Source organism: Pinus tabuliformis, chromosome J (assembly GCF_031772625.1).
Source record: "Pinus tabuliformis cultivar Carrire ecotype Pingquan chromosome J, CPIR1, whole genome shotgun sequence".
In the NCBI taxonomy this organism is placed as follows: Eukaryota; Viridiplantae; Streptophyta; class Pinopsida; order Pinales; family Pinaceae; genus Pinus; species Pinus tabuliformis.
Window position 1 is genome coordinate 392,413,602 of NC_142295.1, and position 22,362 is coordinate 392,435,963.

Here is a 22,362-nt window from a genome sequence, read left to right on the forward strand (position 1 = left end):
AACAATCAATCTCCTTTGCACCAACCACAACTGAATCAATCAATCACTTTTCAGAATGCTGTAACTAGAAAACAATAACCAGAATCCAGAACACTGTAATAGTAACCAGAAGTAGCTAAAGCATATTTTATGAGGTATACGCTACTTTAATGTGTCGAAACTGCATTCATACGAACTTTTCTCAAGGAGAACCTACGTATAGATCTGCAAATCAAATTTAAGATGTATATGTTGTTTTGATATGCAAAACCAACGTGTATAAGTGCCTTTTCTAAGGTGAACCTGCATACAAATCTATAAATGATGATTTAATCTTTACAACAATTCCATACTTCAGTTATACCCAGATCATCATATTTATAGTCTACAACATGTGCTAGTTATTCAGATAAAATATCAAAACACACAAAGATACTTCACTTCAAGCCTTAGGATCTTGACCCATCATTAGATCTTATCCTTCATCAAGCGCTAAGGTTCATCTTTGATTCAGATCCAACTTTGCACCATAACCAAATAACCTGTATTCTAGATCTTGCTCTTCATTAGATATTCAATACATGAGTGCCTTTGCCTAATGATCTTCTCCTCCTTTTATAGTCTTAGGCCTTACTCAATACCATGGACCAGAACCACTTAGAACCAATACCTTGGACCAAATACCTGTGGTCAACACTTTGGACAAGATACCTTGGACTAATACCAAGGATCAAAATACCATGGACCAAATACCACGGACCAAAACTAAGTTTTCCAACATGTACGCGCCTTTCCTTCTGTGAAAGTGCGTGTGTACGCCATACACACCTTTTGGTCTGCGAACCCACGTGTACACACGGCTTGGTCAATGGGGAACTTGCATATACCTCTCTTTCTTCATTCTGTGTGTTTGAACTGTGATCTGTCATCTGAGTGAGTTGCCATCAAGGACAACACTTGTGTCATAGTGCCAAATCTGTGTCATAATTCCAACAAGGGTTGTTTTCCTAATCATTATGTAAATTCCCTCTTTAAGAGATTGGTTAAGAGTAGGTGGATTTTCCTAAATAAGGAGGATTCAAGTTTATTGATCCTCATCCATTCGTTGAGAGCAAGAGTGCTATTACTGTAATTAGTTCTAGACTTTTGGGATTTGGTTGTTGAGTTGGAAGTGTTTTCCATGCTTAATTTTCTAAGCTTTTGGGCATGAGAGGGGTGTGGCCAAATAATTGTATAATCATGCCATAGATAGAAATCGAGTCCAAGAGAGACAAAGCTCTAGTAGAGAGCCATCGTAACTTATAAATATTCATTTGGAAGTTATATATATATATATATATATATATATATATATATATATATATATATATATATATATAATGGTGAACCTCGCTGAAAATGTGAATTCTAATCGAACTTGATGCAGGAGCATATGCTCTCAAAAATCCACTTTACTGATTTGACCTAAAGCGATCTTCACATTTACTAAAGGAGTGGGTTCCTTGATTGTTTCATTGTATTTTTGTAATTTGAATTCGAATTTTAGAAGGATAGGGTTGTTTTCATAATCATGATGTAAATGGCTTCTTTAAGAGATTGGTTTAGAGTAGGTGGATTTTCCTAAATATGGAGGATTCAAGTTAATTGATCCTCATCCATTTGTTGAGAGCGAGAGTGCTATTATTGTTATTAAGTCCAGATTTTTGGGAGTTGGTTGTTGAGCTAGAAGTGTTTTCCATGCTTAAATTTGTAAGCTTTTGGGAATGACAGGGGTGTGGCCAAATAAGTGTATAATCAAGCCATAGAGAGAAATTGAGTCCAAGAGAGACAAAGTTCTAGTAGAGAGCCTTTGTAACTTCTTATAAATATTCAATTGGAAGTTTAATGAAGTTTGGAATGTTTTGTGTTCTGATTCTTTGTCTGCATAACAATATTCATGCATGCATAAATTGTAAGTGCGTCCTTGTGTCTTGTAGTTAAAATTTAAGAGTGGCTCTAAATTTGTGTTGAGTTCTTTGAGACCAGGAGAGTTCATGGGAACGGGGTAGATAACAAGATGGATCTCAGTAGCAAAGTTTTGGATCATTGTGGAAGCATCTTATCAAGCTACAAATATACATTTTAAAGGTTGTGTTCAAAGGCAATGTTTGGAGGTTTATTGAAATAGTTGGATCGATCATAACTATCAGAGCTGAAGGATAAGGAATCAAAGTTCATATCTGTCAGGCCAGGTTAACTCCAGAAATTAATGAGCGCAAGAAAGAACTGATGATTTTATTCATTAGCCAACTATTATTTATACATACATAAAACGGATCAGTTCATCTTCTAGATGACTGTCCAGCTTCACCCATCCGTTTCGGATTAGGTGTCAACATTCCCCCCCTTAATCTGAAGGGATGTTGGTGAGTCCAAGCATCATTCTGAATCTTTCAAGATTTTCTCTTCCAAGCGCTTTGGTGAAGATGTCTGCAATTTGCTCGTTTGTGGAACAATGACGGAGATGGATTGTTTTGGCCTCAACATGATGTCAGATCAGATGATATTTAGTGTTGATGTGCTTAGTACGATCATGGAACTTTGGGTTCTTGGCCAACTTTATTGCAGAGGTGTTATCAATCATGAGTGGAGTTGATTGTATTTGTTTTACCTGCAAATCTTCAAGAATTTTCCTGAGCCACACAATTTCTTTCGTTGCTTCAGCTGCTGCCACATATTCTGCTTCTGTTATGGAATCTGCTGGTACTGATTGTTTGCGTGATCTCCAGGAGACAGCTCCCGATCCAAGACTCATAGCATATCCTGAAGTAGATACCCCAGTTTCTTTGTCTCCATCGAAGTCTGAATCAGAGTATCCAATCAAGTTGAAGTCGTCCACCTGTGTATACTTGATTCCAAGGTCTTGAGTTCCCTTCAAGTACCTTAGAACTCTTTTTGCAGCAGACCAATGTCCCTCACAAGGCTTTTGCATAAACCTGGAGAGGATTCCAACAACAAATGAAATGTTTGGTCTGGTAGTAGTGAGGTAGATGAGACTTCCTACAAGCTGTCTATACTTTGTTGCATCCTCAAATTCCTTTCCTTCAATAGATGTGAGCTTCAAGTTTTGTTCCATTGGAGTAGAAAGGGGATTGCACTCTGTCATGCCAAATCTGTTTAAAAAATCTCCAATGTATTTCTTTTGAGAAAGAAATATGGACTTTGGGTGTTGGGTTACTTCAATGCCAAGATAGTAATGAACATAACCCAAATCAGTCATTTCAAAAATTTTTCCTAATTCTTTCTTTATGGATGCAATATAGCTTTCATTGTTCCATGTCATTAAAAGATCATCTACATATACCACAAGATATACAACTGTTTTTCCAACTTTCTTGACAAATAAAGTTGCATCATCAAGATCAAAATGATTGAAGTTGAGTTTCAGAAGATGCTCAGTTAGTTTTTCATACCAGGCTCGTGGTGCTTGTTTGAGGCCATACAAGGACTTCACAAGTTTGCATACTTTGTGTTCATGTCCTTTCACAGCAAATCCTTCAGGCTGGGACATAAAAACATTCTCTTTTAGATCTCCATTCAAGAATGCAGTTTTTACATCCATTTGATGGACTTTCCAACCGTTCTGAGCAGCTAGTGCAAAGAGTGTCCGGATGGTGGCCCATTTTGCTGTGGGAGAAAAAGTTTCCTCATAATCGACCCCTTCCTTCTGTGCAAAACCTTTTGCCACAAGCCTAGCTTTGTGCTTGTCAAGTGAGCCATCAGCTTTGTACTTGTTCTTGTAGACCCACTTGCAGCCAATTGGTTTGGTTCCAAATGGAGGATCAACCAGCTTCCAAGTGCCATTCTTTATGAGGGCATCATACTCCTTCTGCATCACTTCTTTCCATTTATCATGAGAAGCAACTTCTTTGAAGGAATTTGGTTCAAGATCTGTAGACAAGTTCAATTCACAATCATAAGTAACATCCATATCAACAGGTGAATTAAAGTTATCTACATCACCTCCATCTTGTCGGTTTGAATTTCTGGTTCCTGTTTTTCCAATTTCATCAGGATGAACACTTTCAAGTGTCTTTGTCAGCCACTTTGGGGGACCTTTCTGAGATGGTCCAGGCTGTTCTGTTGATTGAGTTGGGTCTGAATCAAGATTGAGTCTCCCAATTCTATCAATTACATCACTTAAAGCATCATCCGTTGTTGGAGTGTCATGCAGGGGAGATTGTTCTTCAGAAGGAGATTTCACATGTTGATCTAGTATAGGAATCCCCCCTTCAAGATGTGGAATCTGATTATCAAACTCTTGGAATGATTTCGGTTTTGTGAATCTATCCAAGCGATCAAGTTGCCGCTCAACAACACTGTCAGATTTGGATGATTCAAGAAAAATGACATCTCTAGATAAAACAAACTTTTTATTTACTTCATCATAAAGGCGGTATGCTTTAGATGTGTTTGAATACCCCAGGAAGATACACTTACGACTTCTAGCACCAAGTTTGTTTCTATGTACCTTTGGTATTAAAGCATAACAGGTGGAACCAAATATCCTGAGATGTTTTACCGAAGGAACATGTCCATACCACAATTCATAAGGAGTCTTGTTTCTTATAGCACTAGATGGACATCTATTCTTTATATATGCAGAACATAGAACAGCATCAGCCCAAAACATTGTCTTTACATTTTTGAAGAAAAGCATGGATCGTACCATATTCAAAATTGTTCTGTTCATTCTTTCAGCTACACCATTCTGTTGAGGATTATAAGGCACAGTTGTTTGATGTTTAATCCCATGTTGGCGAAGACAGTGTTCAAATTCATTTGATGTATATTCTTTTCCATTATCAGTGCGAATAGACCCAATATGAGATTGTGCATCATTTTCAATCCATTTATGAAAATTCTTGAATGTTTGAAAAGCATCAGATTTGTTCTTCAATAAGTAAACCCAACACATTCTGGTGTAATCATCAATAAATGTCATGATATACTTATTTCCATTTGCAGAAGGAACAGGCATTGGACCACATAAATCTGAATGAATAAGTTCAAGCTTCCTATGTGCTCTTGAATGTGAATCATGAAAAGACTGTTTGCTATGCTTTCCTAGAATGCAAGCATCACATTGTTTATGTTTTCTAGGAATTGTAGGCAAACCAGCAACACCATTTTTCTTCAACAAGCGGAGACTATCATAGTTTAAATGTCCAAATATAGCATGCCATAATAAACTTGATGGAAGTGTACCTTCATCATGATGATAAATATATGAAAAATGCTGTGCATGAGCAGAGGTTCCTTGCAGTTTAAGAAGTCTTTCTTCTTCTATACCCCTCATGACAAGTGAATGGTCAGATGCCTTTCTTACCTCAAGCTTTCCATCAAACATATGAATGGAGTGACCTTGCTGGCGGATGTGGACCAGGGACAACAAGTTTCTCTTGAGCTGTGGGAGATATAGAACATGATCCAGAAGAAAGTCTGGAAGACCAGGCAGTTTAAGCCTGACTGTGCCAAGCCCTGATGGCTTGATTTTTGACTGATCTGCAAAGTATACTGCTCCATCAACATTATCAGTGAAATCTTCAAAAAAATCTTTCGTATGAGTCATATGACAAGTTGCTCCTGAATTAAGCAACCAGTCATTTTTCGAAGAAGTAAGTGAAGCATTAAACAGATCTTCATTTACTCCAATGTTACATTGTGCCTCAATATAGTGAGCGGATTCAGGTGCTTTACCTTTGTCTGTGTCATCAGTTTTACCTTTCGGCTGATTTCTTCTCTGCTCAATCTTTTCCCATGGTAGCTTGCATGTAGAAGCATCATGAGATCCATTTTGTTTGCAGCGAATGCAATGTAAGTCTGCCTTTTCTTCTTGAGGGTGTCTACCCCCCCTGCCTCTGAAATATCTTCTTCTTTCTCTTGAATGCATACTATAACAAAATATCTCTGCTGATAAAAAAAAACTTTCCTTACGTTACAGCCTTCAAATCCCTTTAATGTGTGACAGAAGGCATCAGAATTTCATTGAAATATTATAACACTTTGTGCTTCAATACAGCATAAAAACAAACTGTGCAAATGTTCTGACTGATATGACTTTGAATGCTTTTGAAACTGCTTATATAACCCCTTTTGAAAAACTGCTTACAATACAAAAACTGCCATCATAAATACATATCAACGGCACACATTATACTTCCATTAAAATCATTTCTCTTGTCATTCTCAAATTTTTTGAGATGAATCAGGTTTAAAGTCATATACATAAACAAACTGCGCAAGTCATTTGGTTATATGCATAGTCAAACTACGCAAATCATTTACCATAATCAAACAGAGGTGCAAAAGGCTCTCATTTCCAAACTTCGGCAGCTTGTAAAGGAATTTTCTGAGTCCCAATAACTTCATAAAACAACATATCACAAGCATACCATGTAGGAACGCATCAACAGGAACGCATCAAGCACAAGTAGCAGTTCAAATGGAACGCATCAACAGGAACGAGGTCTTCAGCATATACCAATTAAAAATTGGGAGCGGATACCACCAACGTATGAGGGGACCAGTGCTGTGAGCAGAGTATATATTTTCGCTTGCGTTCTCCTACCAGTGCGATAACCGGCGATATTTTCAGAGCTTTACAGGTCTTCCTTATTAACTTTATCCCGACTTCAAGATGCAAATCTTTGTTAAGACCCTAAGCAACACACGACCGACTAGCGATTCTATCGCCGCTCTGATTATCAACGAAGAGAAAATAAGAAAAAGGCCGTCAAGCGAGATATTCTGAGCTTAGTGAGTACCGTGCTGCTGAGCTTACCAGACGAGATGGATAGAGACTCCTCCATGCCCCAACTCGCTCTTATGTGCGTGACAGCGAGGCCACGAAGAGGCTCCTCCATGCCCCAACTCGCTCTTATGTGCGTGACAGCGAGGCCACGAAGAGGCTCCTCCATGCCCCAACTCGCTCTTATGTGCGTGACAGCGAGGTCACGGCTTCGACTCCCGTGGATGTGAAAGAATACCCTCACTCTTACGTCTTTATAATCGACATGCATTCAACAACGCATTCCACGCTCACCGCACCATATTCTGTCATGCCAGAGGCGCTCAGGACACTGCCAGAAGCACGCAGTCTCAGGACACCGCCAGAAGCACGCAGTCTCAGGACAGAGGCGCTCAGTGTCAGGGAATCGCTCAGGATGATGCAGCGCTCAGCAGGAGTTACACTATTTTGGGACCTGTGATCTGATACCATGTCAGGCCAGGTTAACTCCAGAAATTAATGAGCGCAAGAAAGAACTGATGATTTTATTCATTAGCCAACTATTATTTATACATACATAAAACGGATCAGTTCATCTTCTAGATGACTGTCCAGCTTCACCCATCCGTTTCGGATCAGGTGTCAACAATATCGTTGGATAGAGAATGAATAGACTTTAGTCATTGACGAACTTCGTTGATCTACCACTTCTTTAAATTTATTCAAGTTTCAGTTAGGACCACACCTTGACCTAGTTAGTCTTGAATGCCATCCGACCTCATTGACCTCACTGCCTCATTGCAAGCCTGACTATTTTGACTTATCGACCCTTGAATGCGAGACCCACAGGCCGATTCGTTGGTGTGTTTTGACATGTAATGTTGGTGAGAACCCCCAACCTCCTGACTGAGCTAATATGTTGTGAAAGATTGTATAAGCTGGAGCTCGAGTTGTTTGTATTACTATCTATGTTGAAGAGTGAGCCACGGTCCTATTAGTGCTGGAAAATATGATTAGGACATCATCTGTAATTCCATTTTCCATTCATGACAATTATTTGTAATTATGTTCTTCTTCTTAGATTATTATTATGTGTGTGTTCTTCATCATCAAATAAATGCCAAACAATAGAGATCACATGAACACAAGATATAGGCTCCATGCCAGGGAAAAACCCCTCCAATAGGGGAAACCCACAAGAACTTCTCTTTCTTATCAACTTTCAAAGGATACTTCCAAGACCAAACACAATACCTATAGCTTCCTTCAATATATAGATCAAACAACCATCTATACATGTCTTCTTTACTTTTGAACTTTTTCGTCTTCATTTCTTCAATTTCAGAACCTGTGGAAACCTTAGTAGAACCTAGGATCCATGCATATGTGCACTGTAGACAACGAATTACAAACTTTTGAGACTTATCTTCTTCTCCGATTAGACTATTCTAGCTCTCTCAAGCTTCACATCCGTTTCAGACTTCAAAAAAATCCAGTATGTGATTGCTTGATGTATGTTACAATGGAGGTAAACTTCTTTATATATAGCCTTTCCAAGTGGCTCTTGAGCCCACTCTAGGCTGACTTTTGGATGGCTGACCGACCTGTTCTCTTGAGCCTTATAGACTTTTAAAGTACAAAATATATTTTCTTTCTTTGATACAAGTGCCCAATGGGGTCTTTTACATTATGATATTGGCTTTGACTCAAGACAAAAACCCTAGCACACAATGGGTGCTTTGACCTATTGACCAATGCCCCAAGCATGTAACCCATGCTTTAATAAGTCAATTTTCTTTTACAATAAAATTTCATTTTCTTTTCTTTTTCCAATACATAAAAAATATATTGATCCGTTAATGAAAAAAAAGGTATTATAGACTATGTGTGAGTTTTCTTATGTTACTTAGTGCAACAGATTGAAAAGATTACGAATAACATAAACACATAAACAACTTGAAAACACATTCAAACACATCAACACTACCAAATTTCATAAAGGAGTTCACTAGACTTTCTGGCTATGTCTCCTGGTCCTTTTGCTTCCAGTGTTGACCTCTTTATTTTGTCTTCAAATTGCTGTTACAGGTATGAGCTCAAAAACAAAGTCTCAAATAAGAAAATGGACATTCACCATTGCGTTCAGATCGAGATTTTGAGTCAAACGAGTATAAACACGACCATATTTGGCCACTGTGACCTCTAGACCCCCTGGAATGGTCCAAAGCCACCTCTGTCCCTGCAAAACCACCCTCCATTTGGAAAAAACCACCTTCTGCCTACATAAAACCACCTCGATCTGCACACTGGTGGTAGGGCAGGTTCGACAATTGCAATGGTTTATTAAATTGGTGGCTTGGTTAACCAAGTCCCACCCTTCGGCCTATTGGTTCTCCTCTTTGTGATATGGTATTGATATACCATATATAGTTGCAATATATGGTGAATGAGGAATAACGCGATAACATGAAATCAAAGCATTGATAGTCGTGGGGTTGATCTTGACCGTCCGGTCTTTTTTCGGTGGGGATCCAGACACCAAAATAAATACAAGTTTATCATACTGATCCAACGGCTATCACGTCAGCCGTTTGCCAACTGTCTTGGCTGATCTCCACCATTGATCAATCTCGTGTGATCCAATGGCTATCCCGTTGTCTGCTCACCAACTATCCCGGGCGATCTCCACCATCGATGTGACCTGTCCAATCAAACAACTATCACATAATCTCGTGCAGATTCTTGCACGACCGATATCAGATTGAGAGCACGCGAGAAAAGTAGTTTTCTCATGCTACGTATCAAACGCTAAGGTTAATCACATGAATTTTAGAAATACCATTTCCATCCTTTAGGGTGCGCAAGAAACCATTTACCACTTTCTGAATACTACCCACATGCTCAATACATAATTTAATCTGATCTCTTCATTCTTTAACTTTATTTTTTTCAACTTAATCCTAGCCGTCTATCTCCCTCACTCTTGTTTGTTGATCTCACTAATCCAACGATTGCGCTTCGCTGCTCTGATTCTGCTTTCAACTGTATTTGAAGACTTTGATATGGAGGTAACACTGAATCCATTTTGGATCACTCCTCCCCACTGGAAGCTTTTGGTCCACCAAAATTTGGTTTTAGCTGTTAAGTAAGTGAGGATAAAGTTCCCTCACTTTTCCAATCTCCATCCATCATGCTTTACTTGGATTTGTTCCTTTGAGTCCAACTCGAAGATACTCAACATTTCCCTGTCGCGAAGTACTTATCCTCTTGTCAAGAAATGTGTCCTCCTGTAGCTCATTGAGATACTCGGGCAAAAGATCTTCAATGGAAGGTAGTTGACCTTGCTCTTCGGGATCTTCAATCAGTGAAGGTTCGTACAATTGCAATTTTTCAACATTTACGACGGAATAGATTTGCATATAAGCTGGTAGATCTAGGTGGAAAGCATTTTCACCAATTTTGTCGAGTATTTTGAAAGGACCGTATCTAATTGGTTTCAACTTTTTACCTTCCCCTTGCAGTCTTTCTTTGTTGATTTACAACCAGACTTCATCACCAACTTGAAAACTATGCTCAACTCAATGCTTGTCATGTCGTGCCTTATACTTTGCTTGGCTTCTTTCTAGCTGTTCCTGTACTGCCTAGTGAATTTCCTAGATTTGTTCAATGAACTTGGTTGCTTTGTCCACATCACTGTGTCCATCAACTGCTATGTCTTTACCAAAGAAAAAATCCAAGGAAGACTTTGGTATAAAACCAAAACAAGTCTCGAAAGGAGATCTCTGAGTAGAAGAATGTTTTGCATGGTTGTAAGCATGCTGCACTTAACACAAATGCTCATCCCAAAGTTTGGGATGCTTGCTGTAATATCCTCAAAGCAACTGTATCACTGTCCTATTGACCACTTCTGTCTGACCATTTGTTTACGGATGAAATGTCGTGCTCTTCTTTAACTTTGTGTCCATTAACTCCCATAGACTTGACCAAAATTTCCCAACAAATTGAGAATCTCGATCAGATACAATAGAAGTGGGTGACCCAAAATGAAACCATACATTTTGAAAGAATAACTTTGCAGTTTGTTCAGTTGTGACCTGTTTATTACATGGTGTCAAAATACACATTTTACTAAACCTATCCACAATTACATACAAATAATCATGACTCTTTCTAGACTTTGGCAATCCCCCAACAAAATCCATGGAAACACTTTCCCAAGGACGAGAAGGAATTGGAAGTGGAGTATACAAGCCTAATTTCCTATTACTTGGCTTGCTTGTAGCACACATAGTACATCCTTTAATATATCTAGAAACTGTCTCATTCATTCGTGGCCAATAGCAAAATCTTTTTAATTGTGCAACTGTTTTAGTTACACCAAAATGACTTGATATGAGAGAAGTATGTGCTTCTCGAATTATATTAACTCTTTGAGTTTGTAGAATGCATAACTTTCCCAAATGATATAAGAGTTTGTCTGTTATGAAATAATCCAATTATTCTACCTACTTTCCATGACTTAAAGTTGCATATACATCCCTAAAATCTGTGTCTTGAGCATATTGTTCAATATAACTTTCATGAATTATTGAATTATGCTTAAGTATTGTGGATGCATTTATAATTGGTCTTGATAACATGTATGCAACCTTATTATGTATGCCCTTCTTATATATGATAACAAGATGAAATTGCTGTAGAAAACCCATCCACCTGTAATGTCGGGATTGTTGGAATTTAGTTTGTGAGTGTAAATATTGAAGTGGTTGATGGTATGTAAGTATGATTGTTTCTTTACCCATTATGTAATGTTTTCATTTTTTAACACTCTGAACTAATGCATACAATTCTTTATCATATGTAGGATAGTTAACTACTGCTGATGTGAATGTATCAGAATGAAAGCATATAGGCTTTCTGTGCTGCATCAACATTGCCCCCATGGCATATTCACTTCCATCTGTCTCGATCTCAAATGGATGCTAAAGATCTGGTAGTGCTAATATTGGCACTGTACTAATCCTTTCTTTCAATGTGTCAAAGGATTTCTGCTATTTGCCTCCCCACTGAAGCACATGTTTCACACTTGTCAAAGCATGTAAAGGAGCTGCAATCAAAGAAAAGTTAGCAATAAACTTTCTCCAATATTGCGCTGCCCTTAAGAAACTTCTAACTTCTGTAGCAGTATTGGCTTAGGCCAATTTATAATGACTTTGACCTTAGAGGGATCTATCTTCAATTCACCACCCCCTACAATATAACCCAAATAATTCAAATTTGTTCTGCCAAATTCACATTTTGACAGTTTTACATAGAGATTTTCTCTTTTCATAACATCTAAAATCTGCTTTACATGCTTTACATGTTCATCCCATGTTCTACTCAAAACAAGAATATCATCTAAATAGACTATTACAAAATCATCAATGAATGGCCTAAATACATCATTCATGACTCGCATGAATGTAGCTGGAGCGTTAGTTAAGCCAAAAGGCATAACCATCCATTCATAGAGTCCTTGCTTCGTTTTGAAAGCAGTGTTCCATACATCCTGTTTTGCAGCTTTGATATGATGGTAGCCACTTCGCAAGTCCAATTTAGAGAAGCAAACTGCATCTTTTAATTGATCTAGCAAATCATCAATATGAAGAAGAGGATAACAATTATTTATTGTGATGTTATTTAATGCTCTAAAATCAATGCACATTTTCCATGAACCGTCTTTCTTTCGCACTAACAAAATAGGTGATCTGCATGGTGATGTGCTTGGTCGAATGAACCCTTGATTGAGAAAATCCTTTACCTGCTTTTTTATCTCTGCATTCTCTAGAGATGATAACCTGTACATTCCAATGTTAGGTAGTGGAGCATCTTGCTACAAATAAATCTCATGTTCTATCTCTCGCTTGGGTGGAAGCCCTTTAAGCTCTTGAAACAGACTATCATAATCAGAAACAACTTTAACTAGATCTGCTTTCTGTTTAGGATTACAGCCTTGGAATGCATCAGATTTATCAATATCCTTTGCTTTCACAATCATAAGTAAAAATTGTTCACTTGCATTTACAATTCTTTTCATCTGTCCAGAATTTATATGAGAGAAATTATCTTTGAGTTTATGAGCCCTTACAATATATTCGGTTCCATCCTTAGTGGTTTGATACTTATTTTCACTTCGATAGAAGATAGCATTTCTATCGTACAAGTATGGAATTCCTAATACAATTCCACATATGTCCAATGGGACTATGTCTAACTCAACCTAATCTACAAACTTTGACCCAATAGAAAAACGAAGTTTACATTGTTTTGTAACTTGTAGGTTAGTTTTATCACACACCCAACCTAATGGATATGGATTTTTATGAGGTTTTGTTTCTAGACCCAACTTCTTTACAATTGCTTTAGAAATCAAATTAACTTGTGACCCACTATCAAATAATGTATCAATTTTAGTATGCTTGGAAATGACTCTAATATGAAATAGCTCATTTCTTTTCCTCTCATCATTATCATTATCAACAGAATGCGAAGAAGTACTTGTAGATGCTTTAGAATCTTTACCTTTTATACTTGTAGTTGTAACCGTTGTCTCGTCACCTGAATCTGATCCCAAGTCCTTTTGAATAGCAACAACATTCTTTCGCTCTTTACTCCCAAACTTCTTAGGCTTCAATTCCAGATGCAATGACCAACAGTGTGCCTCATCGTGTCCTTCCTTCTTACAATGAGTGCATGAAGGTTTATCCTTCTTCACAGTGTTTGTTTTCTTCTCTTTCCATTTAATTTTGGTTTTGCCTTTATTATTTCTTTCAATAGGTTTGGATGATTTCCCAACATCTTGGGTTACATTTTTGCCTCTAGCTTCTAGATGAGTTGCTTGAACTGATACATCATCTAAGCTAGTTGTATTAAACATAAGTATGGTATGCATCAAATAACTATGAAGACCACCTATGTATTTCAACAATGTCTTTGGTGAGTCCAATGATATGCCTAATGTTAAAGCTCTCTTACGGAATTCCTGAGTATAACTTTGAACACTTTGACCTTTTAATTAACGTAGTGTTTGCCAACTCATCATTGCTTGTTGCATATAAGACAAAGGATAAAATTTCTTTTTAATAGCAGAAACAAATTCATTCCAAGTTGAAATGATTTTACCATGCTTTTGGAGATCTGCTTGTGTCTTGCCTTCCCACCATACAAGTGCGGTTACTCCAAGTCGAAGGCTAGCAAGTTAGATCTTCTTTGTTTCTGAAAAAAATTTCTACACCCTGAAATATACTTCAATTTGTCTTATCCAATTATCAAGCTTTTCAACCTTAAGTTCTCCATCATAAATTGGCAAATCAAATTTTACATCTAATTTGATCAAAGAGGATTTCTTCTTCTTCTTAGAAAGACTAGATTTATGAGAAGAAAAGGATGATGACGATGATGGTGATGATGGAGGAGATGGTGGAGGAAGCATTCCTCCCTTTCCCTTATCTTCTTGATCTTTAGGTGATGAAGTGCCTTCATCTTTTCTCTTCTTAAACTCGCGATACATCTCTTCCACCATTGCATGTATTTTCATGAAACTATCCAAGAATTGAGATTCCGACCCAAGTGGAGTTTCATCTGCCATCATTCTTTGGTAACAAGTTCACCTTCAACTCGTCCAAGCCTCAACCTAGTAAGCATTCAAATCTCCACACAAACTTATCAAACCTTAAAAACCTTTAGCTTTGATACCACTTGATCCGTTAATGAAAAAAAAGGTATTATAGACCATGTGTGAGTTTTCTTATGTCACTTAGTGCAATGGATCGAAAATATTGCGAATAACATAAACACATAAAAAACTTGAAAACACATTCAAACACATCAACACAGCCAAATTTAATAAAGGAGTTCATCAGACTTTTTGGCTACGTCTCCTGGTCCTTTTGTTTCCAGTGCTGACCTCTTTATTTTGTCTTCAAATTGCTGTTACAGGTATGAGCTTGAAAACAAAGTCTCAAATAAGAAAATGGACATTCACCGTTGCGTTTAGCTCGAGATTTCGAGTCAAATGAGTATAAACACGACCATATTTGGCCACTGTGACCTCCAAGCCCCTTGGAATGGTCCAAAACCACCTCTGTCCCTGCAAAACCACCCTCCGTTTCGAAAAAACCACCTTTTGCCTACATAAAACCACCTCGGTTTGTGCGCTGGTGGTAGGGCAGCTTCAGCACTTGCAATGGTTTATTAAATTGGTGGCTTGGTTAACCAAGTCCCACCCTTTGGCCTATTGGTTCTCCTATTTGTGATATGGTATTGATATACCATATATAGTTGCAATATGTGCTGAATGAGGAATAACGTGATAAAATGAAATCAAAGGATCAATGATCGTGGGGTTGACCCCAACCGTCCGGCCTTTTTCCGGTAGGGATCTCGGCACCAAAATAAATACAAGTTTATCATACCGATCCAATGACTATCTCGTCACCCGTTCACCAACTGTCTTGGCCGATCTCCACCATTGATCCATTCCGCATGATCTAATGGCTATCGTGTCGTCCGCTCGCCAACTAGCCCAGATGATCTCCACCGCTGATGTGACTTGTCCAATTGAACGACTATCGCACAATCTTGCGCAGATTCTTGCACGACCGATATTAGATTGAGAGCGCACGAGAAAAGTTGTTTTCTCATGCTACATGTTGCACACTAAGGTTAATCGTGTGAATTTTAGAAATACCATTTCCAGCCTTTAGGGCGCATGAGAAACCGTTTACCACTTTATGAATACTACCCACGTGCTCAATACGGAATTTAATCTGATCTCTTCATTCTTTAACTTTATTTTGCGCGACTTAATCCTAGCCGTCTATCTCCCTCACTCTTGTTCGTTGATCTGACTGATCCAATGGCTGCGCTTCACTGCTCTGATTTTGCTTTCAACTATATTTGAAGACTTTGATCTGGAGGTAACACTGAATCCATTTTGGATCATACATCATGACATGACACAAATGGAAATTATGAAGACCAAAACTAGTTATAATTTCCAACACTCCCTCTTAACTAGGGAGATATTCATAATTGTTCAATCGGTACAAGGAAAATACTCCATTTGAAAAGTACTTTATAAGAAGAGAACTAGATTGATAAGCATCATTCATCATAGCCAACATTGTTAAATTACCCAAGGCCTTGAGAGGTACACTCTATCTCTCACAAGATCAAAGCACAATGTTGAGAGGCATTCCATAGGAAACCATACCGCCTCCTCATGCTACATGTTCCACCTAGGATACCAGAGTAATCATACCATCTCACCATTATTATCCAAGTCCCTGTGACTTAGGATTACCATCCTAATCCATCACATTACATGACTCTAAGAATGCTTGTCCAAGATTCATATCCAATCCAATATTCTCCTTATCCGTGTCTATGTACTTGAATTAAGACATCAGTCCTAATCCATCAAAGTACCTGACACAAGGAGAACCAAACAAGTCATCATACTCTCTATTCGTGATGCATGCACTAGAATTATGTTTGTTAGTCCTGGTCTAGTACATGACAGGGAGAATCAGTGTCCAACCACACTCCCTATCAATCAGGGAGGACATCCTTATTCTCTTTGTAATCAGAGAATAGATCCTACTCCTATTCGAGGAGCCTCCTTTTACTCCCTTTTAAACCTAGAGGAGATTCCCAACTTCGAAGTCATCACCAAAAGTCCTCTTACTTGTCTTTCATAAAAACACCGGCTATTAGTTCTTTATAGTTTTCATGACTCCCTCTTTCCTCCACATCTCATTGTACAAAGAATGATCTTCTTCACAACATCACAGATCACAGAGCCATCTTATCATGATAGATTCAGGTTATCCATCTTCCACATCACTTTCATCTCGACTTTATCAATGAAGGTTTTCCATTGAACCTTCCCAAACTTCAAGCGGATCATAGCTTCCTCATGAAAGTGATATCCATTCTAGACCTACGGTTATCTTCTCACACTGCTACCTTCCAATCTCAAGATGAGCACATCTTGATCTTCATAGATGTTAGTTACTAGATGTTGAGCTTTCCCTCAACATTAACACAGTTGAACTTGTCTTAACTGTCATCATGTACCCTTACAACATATTTTCAGGTAGCAAAATAATATATTAAAAAGATTTTTTATGCAACCATATCACAAAATAGAAGAAAGAGATAGATCAACGACTTGAAACATAGCCTCTTCAAGGGGGCAACCTCCTTTACATTACACAAATGAACAATTCTTGGATGATACAAATGACAAGACCTCCTTTCTATATATAGGAGTCTAAGGGGTCAAAATATAATCAGAGCTGACATAATAATAATAATGTAAGGGAACAACAATAACAATAGTGGGCCTCTATCAGGCACAATAATAACAATATGGGGACAACATGGGCACAACAATAACAATAAGGGGTACAATGACAATAATAGTAACGGAATACACTAGTATTATAGGGACCTAACATGCCCCTCTTCTTCAAAAAGGTGTTTTCATCAACGCCTGAGTAGTTCTGGATGCTTCTGTATAAAATTCTCATCTTTCCATGTAGAATCTTCAGTGGGTAAATTCTTCCACTTGATGAGAAACTCTGAAATTGATCGATTTCACAGCTGTCGAGTTCTTGTTTCTGTGACAAATTCAGGTTCCAATATTATTTTTCCTTCCTCATCAAGCTCTGGAAATATTGTTTGAACTGGGAGCTTGTCACCTATAACCTTCTTCAAGCATGAAACATGGAAAACTGGGTGCACTTGGGAAGATGCAAGAAGTTATAATTTGTATGCCATAGTACCAATCTTTTGCAACACCTCGTACAAACCATAATACTTTGGTGATAATTTATTATCCTTCTTAGATTGTTTGAGTGAAATTTGTTTGTATGGTTGTAGCCATAGAGATACCCAGTCACCTACATCAAAACTTCTTTCGCTGCGATGTTGGTCTGCTTGTTGTTTCATTCTACTCTGCGCCAAAGTGAGGTTATCCTTTAAGAGTTGGAGAACTTTTTGTTGATGCTCGATGTGATCTTCCACTGCTTGAACCTTAGAATTTTCTCTTCAATATGATGTGATGGATGGTGGATGATATCCATAAAGTGCCATAAATGGGGTCATTTTTGCTGTAGTATGGAAGTGTTATACCACCATTTAGCGAGAGGCAACCATTTGACCCATTGTTCGTGTTTGTCAGATACAAAGCAACAAAGATATTCTTCCAAACATTTGTTCACTATCTCAGTTTACCCATCAGATTAAGGATGATAAGATGAGCTATGAGCTAAATGAGTACCCATATAAGAAAATAATTCATGTCCAAAAATTTCCAATGAAAATAAGATCTTTGTCATTAACAATAATCTTTGGGTTTCCATTTAGCTTTTGAATTGTTTCCATAAAGGCAGTGACAACTATACTAGCTTTAAATGGATGAGATAATGGACAAAAGTGTGCATACTTGGTAAGTCTATCAACTACCACCATGATGAAACTCTTTCCTTCGGACTTGGATAAACCTGTCATAAAATCCATTGAAACCTCCTCCTAGTGCTGACTTGGAATGGATAAAGGTTGTAATAGATCTGGGGTCTTAATTGTCTCAATTTTATTCTGTTGGGAAACCAAACGTTCCACCACAAACTTTTGAATATCATATTTAAGGCCATCCCAAAAAAATTCCTTCTTAACCCTGTGGTAAGTTTTTAAAAATCCTGAATGCCCTCCTAAGGGAGATGTGTGCAATTCCCTAAGAATATTTTTTTTGAGTTGGGAATTCTTACAGAGGTATAAGCGATCTTTGTACCATAACGAATCATTTTTCTAGCTAAATGTATCAAATGTATTGGGATCTTGTTGCAACTTTTGAATGAGTGCCCACACTTATTTGTCATTCTTACATTCATCCCTTGTTTCGTTTATCCAATTTGGTTGGATAATAGAAATGGCACAAAGAAATGTTTGCGCATCCTCATCCTTTCTTGAGAGTGCATCTGCAACAAAATTTTGCTTCCCTTTTTTGTAGATGATTTCAAAGTCATAAACCAACATCTTTGTGACCCATTTTTGTTGCTCTTCTGAAGATAATCTTTGTTCTAAAAAGTATTTAAGACTATCATGATCTGTTTTAACCTTGAAGTGTCTTCCCATTAGGTAAGGTCACCATTTCTTAAGTGCATGTAGTATTGCCAACATTTCCTTCTCACAAATAACTTTGTGTAAATATTTTCCTTTGATTGGACGACTTTAAAAAACAATGTGTCTTTCTTTTTGCATCAAAACAACACCAATTCCATTTCCTAAGGCATCACATTCCACAATAAAGGTTTTTGTTAGAGCGTAGCTAAGACCGGTGCTTGACACATTGCCTTTTTGAGATGTTCAAAGGCCTTCGTTGCTTTTGGAGTCTAAGAAAATGTATCTTTCTTCAATAATGTTGTTAGAGGTGCCACTATTCTCCCACAATTCTTAACAAACTTGCGATAATACCCTATCAAATCGAGAAATCCTCGCAGATGCTTTATGGATGTGGGGATTTTCTATTCCTTAATGGCTTTAATTTTGCTAGGGTCTACCTTAACACCTTCATGAGATATAATATGACCCAAATATTCCACCTCTTGTACTCCAAAAAAACATTTGGAGGTTTTGCATATAATTGTTTCACCTCCAATAGTTTGAGCACTCTGTCAACATGTTGAACATGATCCTTCCAAGACTTGCTGTAGATTAGTATATCATCAAAAAATACTAACACAAATTTTCTAAGGAAGGGTTTGAAAATGGAATTCATCAAACCTTGAAATGTAGAAGGTGCATTGGTAAGGCCAAAAGGCATGACCAAAAATTCATAATGACCCTCAGGAGTTCTAAATTCTATTTTCGGAATGTCTTCAGTCTTCATTATGATTTGATGAAATCCTGAATGAAGGTCTAACTTGGTGAAGTAAATTGCTACATGAAATTCATCCAATAATTCATCAATGACAAGAATGGGTAATTTATATTTAATAGTGAGCTTGTTGAGCTCCCTACAATCTGGACACCTGCGCCATGATCCATACTTCTTGTGTACCAATACTACTGGAGCATAGAAAGAACTTTGACTAGGTTGAATTATACCAGCCTCTAGCATTTCTGCAACCATACGTTCAATTTCACTCTTTTGGGCATAGTGATATCTGTAAGGCCTGATGTTTGGAGGAACACTTCCTGGAATCAAATGAATAGCATGATCATGATCATGAATAGGTGGGAGACCTTTGGGAGTCTCAAATACCCTGGAATGATTATCCAAGACTTTTTGGAGATCTGGTGAAATAGATGATTCCAATGTGGGAACCTCTAGTGAACATGATTGTGCAATTATGCCTCGTTGTTCTTTCTTTAGAAGATTTTTTATGCCATTAGAGCTGATTATCTTTCCTGGTTTCCCTGTGATGCCCCTTAATTCAACTTTCTTTCCTTCTGAAACAAATTTTAATAAAAGTTCTTGAAAATTAAAAGTTATCGTGCCCAAAGATTGTAGCCATTGGACTCCTAGTACAACATTAGCACCACCCATTGGAATGGAAAGAATTGGACTATTCAACACATATTCTTCCATGGATAACTTGATATTATGGCACTTTCCAGAGCAATTTATGGTTCTTCCATTTGCAACCATCACTTGACACTCTGGTGCTGCATATAAGAAGCAATTCAATTCCTTGGCTATCTTAGAATGAATAAAATTATGGATACTTCCCGAATCAATCAACACTATAACCTTTTTCTTCTTGATATGTCCTTCTATTTTGATATTTTGAGGAGTGGTAATTCCGACCAATGCATTACAAGATATGGTTAGATTCATTTCTTATTTCTTTAGGGTGTGTATATTCTTCTTTTGATGTTTCTTGTTCATTTTCTTCCTCCTCTTCACAATCTATGTAAAATAATTTCTTCTTAGCACACTTATGAACTTTATTGTATTTGCTATCACAAATGTAACAAAGCCCTTTTGCTCTTTTTTCTTCCAATTGTTGTGGTGTCAACCTTGTAGGTTGTGGAAGGCTAGGGGCAACAACACTTCCATATTTATTGTTGTGAGTGGTAAGCTTCATTGTTTCCATAATTTTTCTTTCAATTTTTCTTGCCAACCTGAATGCCTTCTCCAATGAATTAGGTTCCCAAAGATGAACCTCATGTTGGATGTTATCCTTTAAAGTCCCTCTGAACACATCAATCCTATGCTCCTATGGAATATCTTTTACCCTTATATTCAATTTTTGGAAGTCCTCAATGTGCTCCACCATTGAACCTTTTTGTTGGAGATTTATCAATTGGCTAAAAAAAGTGTTTCTTTTTGTATCCTCATAATGTGCTATCATTTCTTCCATAAAAACTGCCCAAGTGACAATTTGTTTATGAGAGAAAAACCATTTATACCATACAAACTGATTGGGTTACAAATATAAAGTTGCAATGCATACCTTTTGTGTGCTTTGCACATTATGGAGATCAAAATATTGCTCCATATGTAGTATCCATGTTACGGGATCTTTGCCGTCAAACTTCCTCATATCGATCTTTGGAACATAGCGGGTCTTCAATCTAATGTTAGAGTCTATGAAATCATGAATAACATTTCTTTTGTTCTCATTATGAGTTTCCTTTACTACCCTTTCACCATTAGTAAGCATTTCCTGTAGCAACTTTGTCAAATCTATCTTCAAATATTCCATGTTGCCTTCAAGTTTTGCTTCTATACCATCTGTTAGCGCTTGAAATTTCACCTCAGGCTGAGAAAGGTAAACCTCAAGGCTACATCAAACCATTCAGCCTCGTAGCTAGCCCTATGGGGCAGGAGAAGGCTCTCTCCGGTCAATCTCGGTAGATATTCAATGGGATGAGATGACCAACAAGGTGTCACTGATATTAGGCTAGTAAACTGATTAAAAAGGTTGATTTGGGGTTTTTTGGGTTTTTGGTGGCAAATTGAGGAATTGCAATTTTGGGTGCGGGGATTGGACATAGTTTCTGCAGGGGGTTCCTTGGGGCAAGGTAGGAAACAGTATTGATGCCTTAAAGTGAGATGGATGATCAGGAATGAAAGATGAGGAGCTAAAGAGAGCAAACAATGACTTTGAATTCCCTTTAGACAGTAGAAAACATTGAAATTAAACAAATTTAAAAGCAGAGCATGGCTAGCATGAATTCATACTTTAACACTTCATTTGTTTAATGTGCAGCAGTAAAGAAAGGAAATGAATCACATAACAAAGCTTACAAGAACATTGAGAAACACACCATCAACACATGAGTCCACAAGAATCCCAAAGATGACTGCAAAACCCTGGTCTTCCTTAGCCAAAAATTGCAGAGATACGGTGAAAATATACAATGATAGCTTCTCCCTCAAGAGTCCAACCTTCCAACCTCTGAAAATGATTAAGAAAATACATAATATAGGCAAGCAAACCTCTTCCCTTGCCTCTAGGGGTCGAGCTCATCCTTCTAGGATCTGTTTCAACTAATTCTAAACTGAGCACTAAAATCTAGGCAGTCAAAACAACTTGCCTCTATAAGCTAGGAAACCA